We start from the raw sequence: 15,752 nt of genomic DNA on the forward strand, positions 1-15,752 counted from the left end.
GGCTTCTCGTTGCATGTTTACCCTGGCTGACTAGTTTAGTGGGTAGATGTGGGAAGAGGGTGTTACATATTGCTTAATTATTGCATGTGAAATTGTTCTCTCTAAGATCTATACAACAAATCGTAATGTGGAAACCCTATAGTTAATTTCTTCGCTCAAAAGAAAAATAATTATAGTTTTAAAATTGGATGTCCAAGGCATCGAATTTTACTCCATTAAGGTCATTCCCTTTAAATTTTACCCTAAAGAATCTATTAAACCCTAGTACGATAAGGCACTAATCATTATTTTGTTAATCATCCATAATTCTTTCTAATTTTCATCACCTTCTCCTTTATCTCTCATAGACATCTACGACAGTTTCTACATTCTCTAAGGATGGTTTATGTTGGGCCTCCGTTTCGTCTTATTTTTACTCAAAATCTCTCATGTTGTTGTTTGGTTAAATGATTATTGTCGCAAGTATTTGCTACTTCCCATGTTTTAACATAACTAGAACATTATTAATAAATGTTCGTATGTTGCAGGTTTAAAAATGGTGCGATCATGCTTTTATACAGGCTTTGGTCCTACATTTACCTTCTTGGAAAATGCAGCAGATCCTTGTACCATGCAATAGATTCCTATACCATGGAAAAAAATTCTTGTACCAATTGGGATTCCTCCACCAGTTACAGTGTGCTACCTGCACTCTGGAGTTTCTGGACTACACTCACGTTCCTACACTAGAGTCAAGCAAGGCGTAGACATGTTAATCATTCAAATTTGGGTGCACTGATCTTGTACAACTCTTGTTCCAGTGTTACATGAATTCTTAGTTGGGTTTCATTATCTAGGTGTTCCACGTCAATGACAGAGAAACAGAGGGAAGACTGAATGTTGTGCATACGTTTGAATCAACTACAATATGTGGAATCATCCATTTGATCTTTGGGCCAAATTGTAGAATATCAGACTTGATTTTGTGACATCACATGGGGTGCTAGAGGATCCACTAGAGATGTTGCACTGGACATATCTAACAAGATGCAAAAAATGATTTGTGTAGAGACTATGATGCATGCTAGTAGAGAAAACTGACCATGCTTTGACTACCATTAAAGAAAACAATATTCAAAATGTGTTGTCTCTTCGTGGAAATCCTCCACATGGACAAGACAAGTTTGTCGAAGTTGAGGGTGGATTCGCATGTTCTCTTGATCTGGTTAAGCACATTAGAGTGAAGTATGGTGACTATTTTGGGATTACAGTTGCTAGCTATCCATAGGCCCATCCTGATATGATAAAGAATGACATGGGTGCCACTCACTAAGATCATCAAAAGGAAATTTCCTATTTGAAATCAAAGGTAGATGCACGTGTAGATTTAATAACTACATAATTATTTCATGACACAGAGATCTACATAAAGCTTGTAAATGACTATCAGCAAATCGGTATATTGTCCCATTGGGCCTAGCATCATTCCTATAAACACTTACATAGTATTCATTCAAATGGTTGGATTTTGCAAAACTAGGATTCCTTCTTAAATTACTGTTGCATTGGAACCTATCAAAGACAATGAAGAAGATATAAGGGATTATGGCACTTCACCAACAACATATTTGGATTCATCTTATATTTCGATCTCCTCTTGAAATCACTAAAAAGTGGATGAACTTGTTCATGGCAGTATGGGACAAATGGAATGAAAGTAGTCCCAACATCTGAGGGAGCTTTGTAGAAGACATGTGATAAATTTAGGGCGAGTCGGTAGTGACATAAATTTTTGATTTGGGTATGGGTATCACACCAAATGCATAGTCAAATTATTTAGAATCCATGAGGATTAGTAGTAGTGTGATATTCTCATTGATATGATGTGGATGGACCTTGCAATGGATTACATGCATTTAACTTCCAGGCAAGTTTTTCCGTGAGTAATAAACAACAAAACAACTTTTAGATCTTAAGCTGCTGCACTATGAAAATATTTCTGTCAATTCAAGGAAGAAGTTGGTCCACCCACAACATCATTCTAGGAAAATAGGAATGATTAACCAGAAGCAATTCTTATTTCAAAATTTAGTTACAAACCCAATTTTATTCCTGGAAAATTGTTAAGATTCATAATCTGCTCCTCTTGTATTTCGATTAGATGTTAAAGGGCAAAATTGTAAACCGATGCCTATATGTAAGCTTATAAATTGCCTAGAGCGAAAAGTTAGTGAGTCAATTAATCTATCGATAGCATAAGTACGCACAGGAATAGAAGGAATGCACAAAAGGGAGGAGAAGTTTGTCCCAATGTAGCATCACGCAGATTATAGCTTATGGATTGCTTCCCCTGCTTGTTGGAGTTAAGTGTTTGTCTGCATAATATAAAAACTGATTTTAAATATTAATTGAATCATTTCTTGCCATGTTCTATTTATTTATTTGTTGCATATAATGATATTAATTCCTATGTGAACAAGGTTGCTAATAGAGGGTGCGAGCTGGCTGGTTTGGCCACCAGACCAGCTCGACACCGCTCTGCATCTTTCAAATTAGACATCATTTAAATTATCATTTATTGTGTGAAGTTTATTTGATTATTTGCAATTTCTTTCCTTCTTCAAATTGGTGTTATTTGATTTGCTACATTAAGAATTGTGCTTGCACTCAGAATATTTCCTTATATCGAATAAAGATTGTGTTCCTTCAGATTGTTTGAATTTATAAGATCGGCTGATGGATTGACACTCTACCTTTATGAGTTGTAATGTGAAACTTGAATCTGTTGAGTTGATTCAGATATGTTTAATTTATATTCGAGAACTTCAGATCGACTTGAGTGTTTATGGTTTCAAGGTATTAACTCATTCATTCAATTTATGCTTACAAGAAACCATATATTAATAAAAAGAAGAGATCGCATATATATTTCCATCATTTTAAATAATGATGCTTGCAGAGAAGACATTTATGAAAAGGAAACTGCCTCATGTTTAAAAAACAATAATGTTTGTTTTCAATTGTAGTTGCTTTTAAACTTCTAGACAGTTTTACAAGATTTATTTATAGGGACAAAGAAGGTGATATAATCTATATTGAATCCATTTCTTTAATAAGTTTATTTACACAGTAAACCTTGCCAATGCCTTCAGGTTAATTTTACAAAGAGGTAGATGCAGTAGAATTAGTGCAGGCAAAATGGTTTTTTATTTTCTCTTGAATTTATTCCATCATTTACAGTCTTTTTGATATTGTCTCAGCACTGCTTCATTTCCAGCTTTGATTCCCCTTCTGTTTGCTCATACTTAGAATTTTCTTTCACATTGTTAAATAGTACAAGATTTCCTTTTATTTCTCGCATGATTTTAATTGCTTGGATTGGTGTTTCTCAAATTCTCTTTTAGTGCAAGATTTCATTTATTATCGAGATTAATGTGCAAGATAGACTAGAAGTTGTTTTGCAGGTTATTAGGGGCTCTCTTTGGCATTTTCAATGTTGTGTCTCGAAGTTCACGAACTATCCAGATTGATAATTAAATGTTGTTACATTTATAAGCCCTATATTGCAACCAACATTTTGATGTCATTGTCGGTGAGACGCTTAGGGGATTGACCTTAGTGAACTGTTGCATTTGTTTTCTGTCATTCGCCTAGTTTCTCTTGCAATTTTATGTTTGAATTTATTTCTTTCCTGCACTGTTGCTTTAAGGTTTCTCATTTTATCTGATGTTGTAAGAACTCCCCACCCTACACACACATACACACACACATAGATATATATATACACACACACGCACACTATTCATGTGCTAATGAATGTACCATTTGGCTTGTTAATAACAGGAAAATGAGATTTTGAGGAATCATCCAATGAGAAGTTTTTATGCTTCTACAGAGACATACAATTCATCCAATGAAGAATTAACAAGTGAAAAATTTAATATTTTGATTGAACATAAGAATGATATTATTAAATATTTGATTTCAAAATTGGATGATTTGCAGGAAGAGTAGAAGAAGGATGACAAACCACTGCTTATCTTTTGTGCCAACTATAGAAAGAAACACTTCCTTGGAAAGTGTCCACTTAATAGCCTGAAAGTTTGCAAAATTTGTGAAGAGGACCATTCAACAGAACATTTCCCATCACTACCAGGATTACTAAAGGCACTCAGGAAATCAAGTAAGGAATCAAATCGACTACCAGGTATAACTCAAAACCCATCACCATTTGATACTTGGAATAATGTTTATTATCTTGAGTAGGTTCCTCAACATGTTTATAATCCTACAGTTTCATGGAAAAAATTTAATCCTCCTCCAATTGAACACCCTGCTTCATGGTCGCAGTGGCCCTCTCCTTAGCCCTCATCCTTGAGGCAGATATCTCCATGGCCTCAAGAATCATTTGGATCCTTCTCTCCAGGGAAATATCACATGCAAATTCAATCACTAGAGCATCAACAATGACCACAATTTCTTTCCAATGCACCATCAAGTCATCCTCCTCCATGGTCCCAGCTACATGTGCAACCTTACCTTAATCCTTTCCCTAACCCTCATCCATACCCTCATCAATACCCTAACTCTAGTCCATACCCTAAATCTAACCCTAATCCATACCCTAAACCTAACCCTACTCTTAATCCAAAACCTAGACCTAACCCTACTGCAAAGCCTAATCCAAATCCAAATCCAAATCTTAGTCTAAGCCTTAACCAAGACCTTAGCCCAAACCATATCATAAACCCCAATCCGAACCATCAGGTTGCACAATAGTTTGAAACACCTATTCTTCCCACTATCGAAAAAAATGTCACATCTTCCATGTTGGGAAAGGAAATGAATTTGAAAACTTCCCCCATTACCGCAGAAAATTTACCCAAGGAAGATATAATTCAAAGAGCAGCATAGGAACAATATTTCATTGGAATTTTTTCTCAAATTATTGTTGAAGCTCAAAAACCTAGAATCTCTCTCAACCATTCTTGTCAATCTGAAAAATCAAATATTTGAGTCCAAACTTGAGGGATTTATCTTTTGTCTTTCACCATATTCTTTGTGCCTCCAATAGAGTGATTATCAAACTATGGAAGACTTGCATCAATTGGAGAATCATAAATATGTGGATTCCATTGAATCTTGGTCTCAAGAAGTCATTGGCTCAGTCATCAGTACCATGTCAATTGAAGCAATTGGTTTTTCACGCTTTGGTATGTCTTGAAGTTTATTCTTTAAAACTAAGTGTGAGTATAATCACCATTTTGTTGCACACATGGATTCATTGGAAGTACGCCTACACTTAAAGGTGATACTTCTTTCCTTAAAAATAGGGTAGGGTGACATGAGAATAATGAATAAAGATGTATAACAACACCCTTGAACTTGTGATTCCCTAAAAGAACAATTTCTAACATTTCTATTATTATGCACTATCATGGTAAGACCTGTCAGAAGAACTTCACACTTAATGCCTCATATTTTAAAGTGACTTTGATTATGTATTAATATGTCAGTGAAGGGTATTTTTAAAAGTTGCATGTAATACTTCTCTCCTATTCTAACAAACTATCATCTAGAAAATATTTTCAAGTCCCTCTTCGAAGGGACCGATGAAAAACCTCCTATGGTGAAACATGTCTGCAAAACTCTAATAATATTTCATAAACAATCCTGGCGTGACCAACTCAAGGAACCATTTGAGTCATTATCTCAAATGTTTTTTTAAAATAAGTCTTTAGGGTAGCACGACCAACCAGTAAAGGGTAGTAATTAAAAACTTTTCACACCATCATGTGCTCTTAAGGAGTAGATTTGCTTCCCCACCTATTAAGTAACCTATCTAAGCTTAATCATAACCAAAGTTTCTGTTTTAAACATAAACGAATTAATTGAGCATAGGAGGTCTCATTATGAGCTGACCTACTATGATCATCGGTCCTAGGGAGAATGACATTATTGTTACTAGTAACCAAGCTAGGGTAATGGCTTTCAGTTGAAAAATCTAGAAGACAAGATGTCTCATCACGAGTTGGCTTGATCATTCTTATTAGTTCTTGTGAATGGAATTGTCGTTAGCTGGTTCCCAAGTCAGGACATCGACCTTCAATTAACTTCTAAAAGGAGAAAAAGGTAAATTCTCTTAAATAACTCCGAATCTATCTCTAATATGTGGGACAAAAGAATTTCGTGAGGTTTAAAGGTATCACTGTCCAGGCTATAGACACCTGCTGGCAGCAGGGCCATGCCTATGGTTTTAAATTTAATTCTACACTATAATTTACTTGGTTGGTTTTTCTTTCCCTGAACTCATTATCAATCTCTTTAAGAATGGCTTTAAAATCTTCCTGTTGTTATACCTAGGAGTTCTATCTTTTTGGAATGATTTCTATGGATGTGGGACCCTTAGTGTAGGTAATTCACTATGCCTAGGCAAGAGGAGCTTTGACTATACATTGATAAAGGTAAAATGGTCACTGTGGGAAGGTATTACTATGTCTATTTTTACCACCATGGATTTCAAATCATGCCACTGATATTTACAATGAGGATATTAAATTGAAACTTATTATTTGAGATGCCCCTGAGATATTCTTTTTGGAAATTTTAAAAGTTGGCTTTTTTATTCAAGTAATAACACCATCCTTGCAATTTAGTATTTGTATGGAAGTCTTTGTGTTAGATCTTCTTGAAATCGGCCTAAACAAATAGAGGGTCCAACACACTCTTTGGTTTTAGAGCAAGCTTTATCTAGTGCAAGAAATATGATCACACAGAATTGTAGGGACATCACTATGAATGCCTATAAATGTTTTTCATTTTATTTTTTTGCAAGGGAATGACAGTACTTGATTTCCTTGAATGAGGACGTGCAAGACGGTCAGCATGGGAGCATGTTGGGCCTTCGTTTTATCTTATTTTCACTAAAAATCTCTCATGGTGTTGTTTGGTTAAATGATTATTGTCCCAAGTGTTACACAAAAATAGCGTTACCATGATTATTTTCAGTCAGTATGGGTCTGTCATCACTTGTACTATCCTCCTAAGCAAGTCTCAAACCTCATCTCTTCAAGTCAAGGTTTGAAAATGAGAGAAAGACATTGAAAATCAACAAAGCTTTGGTTCTACACTTTCTCTCACTGTTTCCTACGGTCCTGCACCCCCTGTTCACAGAAACTACAGACCTGCCCGCTCTGTCCCTAAAGGAGTGGGTGCGGACCCCTGTGAAAGTCAAAAAGGCGCAAGTTTATTCTAAAAAACTCACTTTCGGTTAATTCTAGATGATTCTAGAAGGAATTTTGACGTGGATTTGTCGCTCTTAGGTGGTTCATGCATCCCAAAAGAGAAGGATCTAATCCCTTGATGAGAGGAGTTATCCCTTTGAAGGAGGGCTTTATCCCTTTCAAGGAGGACCTAGTAACTTCCCTCCATTGCACTATAAATTAAGGCATTGGGCTGGTTGCTAGGGAGGTTAGAAGCTGAACATTTTTTAGGGTAAATGCTGGTGGAATTGAGACTTCCTAGTTAAGCTTGAGAGGAGAGATCACATACCTTCTTGGCTTCATTGGGAAGAGAGTGAAGCTTGTCAAAGTATAGGAGACTTCTTGTTGGACCTTGGGAGGAGCTTGTACAACATCAAGGCACAGGTTGTAAAGTTCTTCTTTGATTTGAATTAATACAATCAGATTCATTTTTCTCAACAAATTATCTTATGTCATTTGTTTCATGAATTCCTTGATGACAATGTTAAGTATGCTTTATGATATTGGCTTTTCAGGTGCTATTTAATTTTTTTGCTTGTTTGTGTTTGCAAATTTGCAACAAGGGAGCTCATTTGGATCAAAGGAGCGAGGCTCCCACAAACTTGAATTGGACCCAAGGTAGGCCTAAACACTTTTTGGCTTTGGAAGTGCTGCAATCATGTCCAACACAGCGTAAATTACTTTTGTCGGCTACAGGAGCTGTTGACGTTCAAGACTCGAACCTAATAATTTTCGATCTAGAAAATAGTACACCGCGCTTACCTCATCAAATGGCTTTCCAGATCCCATTGATAGTAAAAAACAAGCCTATTCATAGGACTGTGATTGATGAGGGAGCCTCAACGTGTATTATGTCGATACAGTGTTGGAGATTGCTTGGTTCTACTTCACTAAATCAATCCCCGACGATTCTAAAGGCCTTTGATGGCTGTGGGTTTCATCCTTTTGGCATTCTACAGGATTTACCTATAGGGGTTGAAGGAGAAAGTGTTAATCTAGATGTGGAGGTGGTTGATGCCCCTCTAGATTACAACCTTCTCTTGGGTCGTAGTTGGTCTTACGCTATGACAACTGTCATTTCATCGGTCTTTCGGGTTATAAAGTTTCCTCATAATGGAAAGATCGTAACAATAGACCATCTGGCTTACTTTTCGTCCAACCCAGCCTCTTCTGAAAGCATTCAGCATGTCGGTAAAACGACTATCCCGTATAAGGATGTTGGAGTAGGACTAGTTAAATATGCCAGTTTACTGGGAACTTTTCCTTTTCCTCTAATCAACGCATCGTCTTCTTTTGTAACCATTCATATGATTTCGTCAGACACTATTGTTTATGACAATCCTTGGATCGTACCTTCTGAATCTGAGATAGACTCATTTGGTGATGTTATGCCTTTGAGTCCATATGAAATTGTGTATGAGGCCGTGCAATCGTTTACCGACCCATCTTCAACCAAAATTGACTTAATGAATGTGGTCCGTGAGGAATCACTTTTCACATCAAGATCAGATGCAACAACGTTTTCCGAACTTGTTCACTCTGATGAGCAAATTCATGAAATCTTATGTGCAGATGATTTACCATGGGAAGATCTCCATCATAGATCTTCGTTCTTACCTGAGAGTGATCGTTTTGAAAATGATTTTTCATCAATTTTTACGATTGAATATGTCCAGGAACCTCAGAATCCAATGAAAAATCCTGATTCAGAGTTAAATTTGGGAAACATCTCTCGAACTATTCCTATTGACATTTCGGTTAAGCCTGGAATTGTTGAAAACATTCATATAGGTGCCTCGTGTACAGAAGATGAAATTCAAATATATAAGGCCCTATTTCAAGAATTCGGCGACATTCTTGCCTGGTCCTATGAGGAAATGCCAGGAATTGACCCCGCAATTGTTGTTCATGAAATCAAGACTTACCCAGACGCTAAACCCGTCCGGCAACGTTTGCGTCATATTCACCCAAGAAAAGCTGCTGCTATTAAATCAGAAGTTGAAAAATTACTCAAAGCAGGTTTCATTTATCCGATTTCGTTAACGGATTGGGTATCGAATATTGTTCCGGTTAACAAAAAGCAAGGGACAATAAGAATATGTATCGATTATAGGGACATTAATCAAGCCTGTCAAAAGGACAATTACCCAACTCCCTATATCGATCAAATCATTGATGATTGTGCCGACAGCAAAATATTCTCCTTCATGGATGGTTTTTCTGGATACAATCAAATCAATATTTTACCTGCCGATCAACCAAAAACGGCTTTCATTTGTCCATGGGGGACATTTTCTTATTGAAAATTACCCTTTGGGCTCAAGAATGCTGGGGCAACTTTTCAAAGGGCCATGTCTTATGCGTTTCATGACATCAAGCACATTGTGCAACCCTATCTCGATGATTTGCCTGCTCATTCATTACATCGAGCTGATCATCTCATCCATTTACAAGCAATCTTTATGAGGTGTAGGCATTATTAGATTAGGTTGAATCCACACAAGTGTGTTTTCTGTATAGAAACGGGTCGATTGTTGGGGTTTTTTGTTTCGATAGCCGGCATTCGCGCCGATCCCTCGAAGGTTGAAGCTATTGTCAAATTTCCTCCTCCTTCGAGTCTTCGCCAACTCCAAAGTTTTCAAGGGGAAGCAAACTTTTTACGATGATTCATTCCTAACTACGCCGAGGTTACAAAGGGTTTTACCCGGTTGTTGAAACATAATACTCCATTCTATTGGGATGAGATAGCTCAGAAATCTTTTGATGCACTAAAACATGCGTTGACCCATGCACCGTTATTGCATCCTCCCAACTACAACCAGGACTACTTCTTGTATCTCACCGCCTCTCATTCCACCATTGGAATGGTCTTAGTTCAGGAAGATAAATTCAGTACTGAACATGTGATATATTACCTTAGTCGAACTTTAAATCCAACTGAGCTAAAATACTCACATGTGGAGAAATTGGCATTGGCAGCTGTTCAAGTTGTCCAACGTTTTTGTCACTACATTTTACTACGTAAAACTATAGTAATTTCTTATTGCAACCCTATGATCTACATTTTGACCAAGGAAATTGCTAGGGGGAAAGTACTCCAGATGGATTGTGATCTTGTAGGAGTTTGACTTGGAATTTATAAAATCTAAGTCTAAGAAATCTTTAGTTTTTGCGGAGTTAATGTGTGACTTCCCGCGTGTTGACACGGAAACTGTGGCGGAGGAGCCCATTGTGGACGAATGCTTATTTCTAATCAGCACTTTAGATCTGTGGTATGGAGATATCATCATTTATCTTCGGACCCAATCCTTTCAGCCAGAACTTTCAAGGTCAGAACGTCGGAAAATACGATTCCAGTCCCAACAATTCAGGATTATTGGAGATACTCTTTATCATCGTGGGGCGGACTTTGTTTTTCGACGTTGTTTAACTCACGAGGAAGCTGAAAGGGTTCTAAATGACTATCACTCTGGAGCGTGTGGCAATCATATGTCTGGGTATGCCACAACCCAAAAGATATTATGCGCTGGCTACTTTTGGTCGTCTTTGTTTAAAGATTGTATTAACGCGGTCCAAAAATGCCACAACTGCCAAATTTTTGATCAAAAGATGTGCGCTCCACCTGCTCCTCTCCACCCTATAATTGCCATTAGTCCTTTTGCCAAATGGGGTATCAATTTTATTACATGTAACCCTCACTCGGCCGGGGGGCATGCATATATCATCCTTGCGGTAGATTATTTTACCAAGTGCGCCGAGGCGATGCCTACATTTGAGGCAGACGGCAAAATAGCTGCAATTTTCGTGTTCAATCATATAATTGCTAGGTTTGGTGTTCCACAAGCGATTATCACTGATCATGGGCGTCATTTTTGAAACGTTATGATGACCGAACTTACAGGCCAGCTTGGCTTGCGTCACGATAGTTCAACTCCTTATTATCCACAAGCTAATGGTCTGGTTGAATCCATCAACAAAGTTTTAGTCATCATGATCTGACGAATCATTGGGATTCATCGGTCGATTTGGCATAACATGCTATTTTCAGCGCTTTGGGTGTATCGAACCTCAGTAAAAACCTCAATGGGTTTCACTCCTTTCCAACCAGTTTATGGTCTGGAAGCTGTGTTACCCATTGAATGCGAAATCCCATCATTGCAAATGGCCATCAAGTTACTTCCAGCCACTTCCAAAGAGGAAAAACGTTTATTATACTTGGCTCAATTAGATGAGAATTGACGTGATGCTGCATTGGCGATCGGAACTCACGCAAAACGTATGAAAGCTCAGTATGATCGAAATGTGACCCCTCGAAATTTTTCGGAAGGAGATCTAGTCTTATTGTACGATCAAGCTAATGATAAATTAGGCGCTGGAAAATTCGTTCCTATGTGGCATGGTCCCTATGTTGTCAAGCGAAAGCTAGCAAAAGAGGCCTATGAATTGGTAGACTTTGACGGGGACTCTTTAGGTAAACCCAAAAATGGTCTTTACCTGAAGAGGTATTATGCTTAAAGAATGGGTATGGAGATTTTTAGTTAGGATAGTTTTCTTTCTAACTGGTGTGTTTTAGTTTAAAAAGTGTGCTTAGCTTAGAGAGTGTTTTTCGTCATTATTCTTGCTTATCTTGGTTTTACTCTTGATATTGCAGATGTCGAGGCCTCTCCAAACATACATTGGTTTCGCTGATGGTGCTTGTCGTAATACACGGAACATTTCTTCTGCAACTTGGGTTATCAATTCGCCCTCTGACGAGTTGCTATCTATGCATGGGGTAAGCCTCAGTCAAACAACAAACAACATTGCCGAGTATAGTGCAGTGATTGAGTTATTATCTGAATCTATTTCATTTGGGATTTGGAGTTTGATAGTGAGGTTAGATTCTGAACTCGTTGTATTACAACTTAATAGAGTGTATGCCATTATAAATCCAGTGTTATTGAGATTATTTTTGGTTTTGCGTCTCTTGGAACGTGAATTTGATTATATTGAATATCAGCATATTCCAAGATCTTTAAATACATTAGCAGATGCAATTGCTTCTCGAATGTTAAGTAGACATTTGCAATAATCATACATGTAAATTTAAAAGCATTCCATAACATGATTTACGAGATAAGCCGGTAATAGTGATATATATAGGAGTGTGTCAAAATGTACATCGTCCTCGATCATAGGTTGAAAAACACCTTATGATCGGCAAAAATGATAAGTACAAAAAGCAAAAATGTCATATGTGCCTACAATAGGCGATCATCCTATCACTGGTGATGATCTCGATAAGAAACCACTGCACGGGCCACTTTACAAAGGAACCTCCTAAAAGGTCTTGGGACCCCAATCACATAGCGCTGAAGTCGACGAGGAATGTCATCTATGCTGGTCTCTGGAATGTCTCTTGTCAAGCGCTCTAGATGACTCTCCAACTCGACCAAGGTTTTTGCTGATTCGTCCTGCGGGGCTGGCTCCGCTGCAGCTGTTTGTTTCCTCTCGTAAGGCCGGAGAGCAGCTGGTCGCTGTGGACCCACATTTGCATTTGAAACTTTTACTATTAGTTTTGGGACGGAATAAAAACAAAAAAAAAATTAATAGGAAAATGTTGAAAATGATTTTACCTGAGTCATCCCATTGCTCTCCTCGTGGAAGAGCCATGTCTAGGTCACCATGAAAATATACCCCAGCATAAGGGAAGTCCTGAATAGCAAAAACTTGGTTTTCCAACCAATGGAAATACTCAGGTTTGAATCGAACGACCTCTGTCCCCTTGTCCGGATGATAGGCCATAACTGCAACCCATCGCATCAGTTTGGGCTCTCGAGGAAGCACAACTCCAACAGTAAGGTGCTGCGGGACCAACATTGGGACCCTCTCCAGACCAAAACTCACAACCAAAGCCCCATAATCAAAGGTCTTCAGTTGTCCGTTCTTGGCTCTGGTCAGTTGGCCTTTTACATTAGCCAACACAACATCGCACCAGTTGAATGTGGTGCCTCGAAAGCAGTCAACTGCCATCCGCATCTGGGATCCGGTGGCAATATGTAGTGCGGAACTCCTGCAAAGTCTGGTAACGACAAACATGATCACCATGAGTTCAGGACGGGATATGGTTTTAATATCTATCCCTTTGTCTCTAGCTTGGCTGTTGCAGAACTCTAGCCGGAGGCCATCGACAGATTGGCCACCTGGCCTAGTCCCGAATAGAGTCAAGTCTTCACCTCTCTTAGGCAAACCAGTCAAAAAGTATATATCTGCCGGCTCAATTTCGAGCTGGTGGCCACCAATGAAGAAGCACTGGTCCTGTATGCTCCACCTGTCTACCAGCCACTGCATGAAATCTAGCTGGCCCCTCATGCTAGGTATGGCCCAGAATTTGTACAAGCCACATGACTTCAATGCATCGATCAAAGGTTGGTGATTCAACGCGGCAAGATCCACATCCTCATGCTCCCATTCTCGCCAATCAAGCATGATGTACACTCTACATCCAACAAAAAGGAAAATTAGAATGCAAGAAATTAAGTTGTTTCGGTCAATTTTGAAAATTTTTGGGTTAAAAACCCTTGCTACAGGATCTGCACCCTCTCTATTAGAGACAATGCATGGGTCCGCACCTTGCCTTCATGGAAGGTGTGGACCCCTGACTTTTTCCCCATTGAGAAAAAGTCGGGGTCCGCGCACTGCCATTGTTACGCCTGCGGGCCCCCGCGCACGGGATTCTAGCTTAAAAACCCTCTAAAAAATCAAATAAAACCCTAAAACACAAATTGAAACAGTTGATATTGAAGAGTATGATGATGTGGATTACCTGGAGGAGACGGTGTTCGATTCTGACGGATGGATTTTCCACAGTCTTCACCGGAAGTTTCTGAACAAAAGCACTATTTTCTCACCCAAATACTTAAACGGTAAAAATGCATTGACGAAAGCCCTTTTTATAAGTTTTTTGAATAAATAAATTGTAAATTTGTTTATGTTTCACTTTAGAAAGGTAATTTTCACAGCATTTTTATCCATCTCAAACAGGTATGAGTAATGTTTGCAATTTTTGTTCAGGATAATGGATTGTTCAGGCGAAATCGATAATTTTCAACGAAAAAATATTTAGAGTCACCTTTAAGCTCTTTTCCAACTCCTAAAACATGAAAAGATCGCCGAGTTTTTCTTTTTAAACTCGTTAAAACAGAACTAAAAAGACGGTCCACTTACAGCTCCTTTTCTGACCGTAAAAACATGAAAAGATTGCCAGATTTTTGTTGTTTCAAATTCGATATTGGTTATAAAATGACGTGTCATTGATCACTTTTTTACTTTTTCGGATTAGGGGCACTAATTACGAAAAGTACTCCTTGGTCGTAAAGATCAAACGGTTCTCTCAAGTATTATTTTATACTTTTTCTGGCTTGGGAGACACAAATTTACGAAAAAGGTCAACCCTGGAGTCTTCTTAAGTTTTTTCAGACTCTAAAATTGAAAAACGCCGAGTTTCTCCTATACTGGACTCGTTAAAATTCCACAGTAAAGGAGCTATTCAATTACAAACAGGAACGAACCACTCCTTCTTAGGGTTCGAATTTAAACTAAGTTAGACTCATCTGAAGGATGAGCTTATAATCAAGCAAATGTTATCCTCCTCAAGCTTGTCAAAAATAAAGAGGTACTTGCCAGAAATGGTGGGGGAAAAGAGAGAAAAATGAGCCTGTTTGTCATACTTTGTAACCACTCTTGAACACGACACTTTTATTCACCTAGGTTGGGAAATCCTTTGCCTAACAGTTGATCAAACCACATTGAAAGCCTTTAGCCGGTTTTTGGGTATTAACTTTGGGTCAATTGTCACCAAACATCTGTTGTGTCGTTATGTGTTCAAGAGGTCACTGCCAATAAAGCCATTCATCTGCAAAATATCTGTCATCCATCTTGACCATCCCTGAGTCAGTCCTTGCAACTAAATTTCTTCAACTTGATCTATGATTTCGTGTTGTGGGCTTGCCTGTGATGGATCGCTTTCTATCAACTTCAGCTCATTATCTAGAAACATGATCTATAAATCGTCAGTACCTTGGGATCTGCATGCCTCAATGGCTGGTTTCTCGCCTTTGACGACAGGTTGCATCATTGACCTTCGATCAAAGGATTCCGTGACATGTTCGACATCAACACATCTATTCACATCTCATGGATTGTATTGGGTACTTTGAGAGCCATTGACATCACTGGTGGTTTCTCTCACACTTGTTAACAGTTTACATCATTGACTGGTAATCAAGTGGTTTCTACCATGTTCGACTTCAACACATTCATTTGCATGGATAGAATCGTAATATTTCGGGAAGTAGAAATGAAGACCCTGGATCTAGTTTCCGCAATCCAGGCTGCGAGGAATTTTGTATTCATTATATGGTGGACTATTCATAAACAGATGGTTGCATCCATACTATGTCTACATGTGTCTATACTTGTGATGTATTACAAGATCATTCCTATATCAGAGCAGTAGTTAGTTTTCTAAGT

At 38.2% G+C, this 15,752-nt stretch overlaps 1 pseudogene; it reads left to right on the plus strand.

Annotated features, from left to right (window-relative positions):
* The first annotated feature begins 963 nt into the window (after positions 1-963).
* LOC149192256 (methylenetetrahydrofolate reductase (NADH) 1 pseudogene) lies at positions 964-1,640 on the plus strand (annotated as a pseudogene).
* The last annotated feature ends 14,112 nt before the right edge of the window (positions 1,641-15,752 follow it).

This window comes from Pinus tabuliformis, chromosome 2_2, assembly GCF_031772625.1.
Source record: "Pinus tabuliformis cultivar Carrire ecotype Pingquan chromosome 2_2, CPIR1, whole genome shotgun sequence".
NCBI lineage: Eukaryota > Viridiplantae > Streptophyta > Pinopsida > Pinales > Pinaceae > Pinus > Pinus tabuliformis.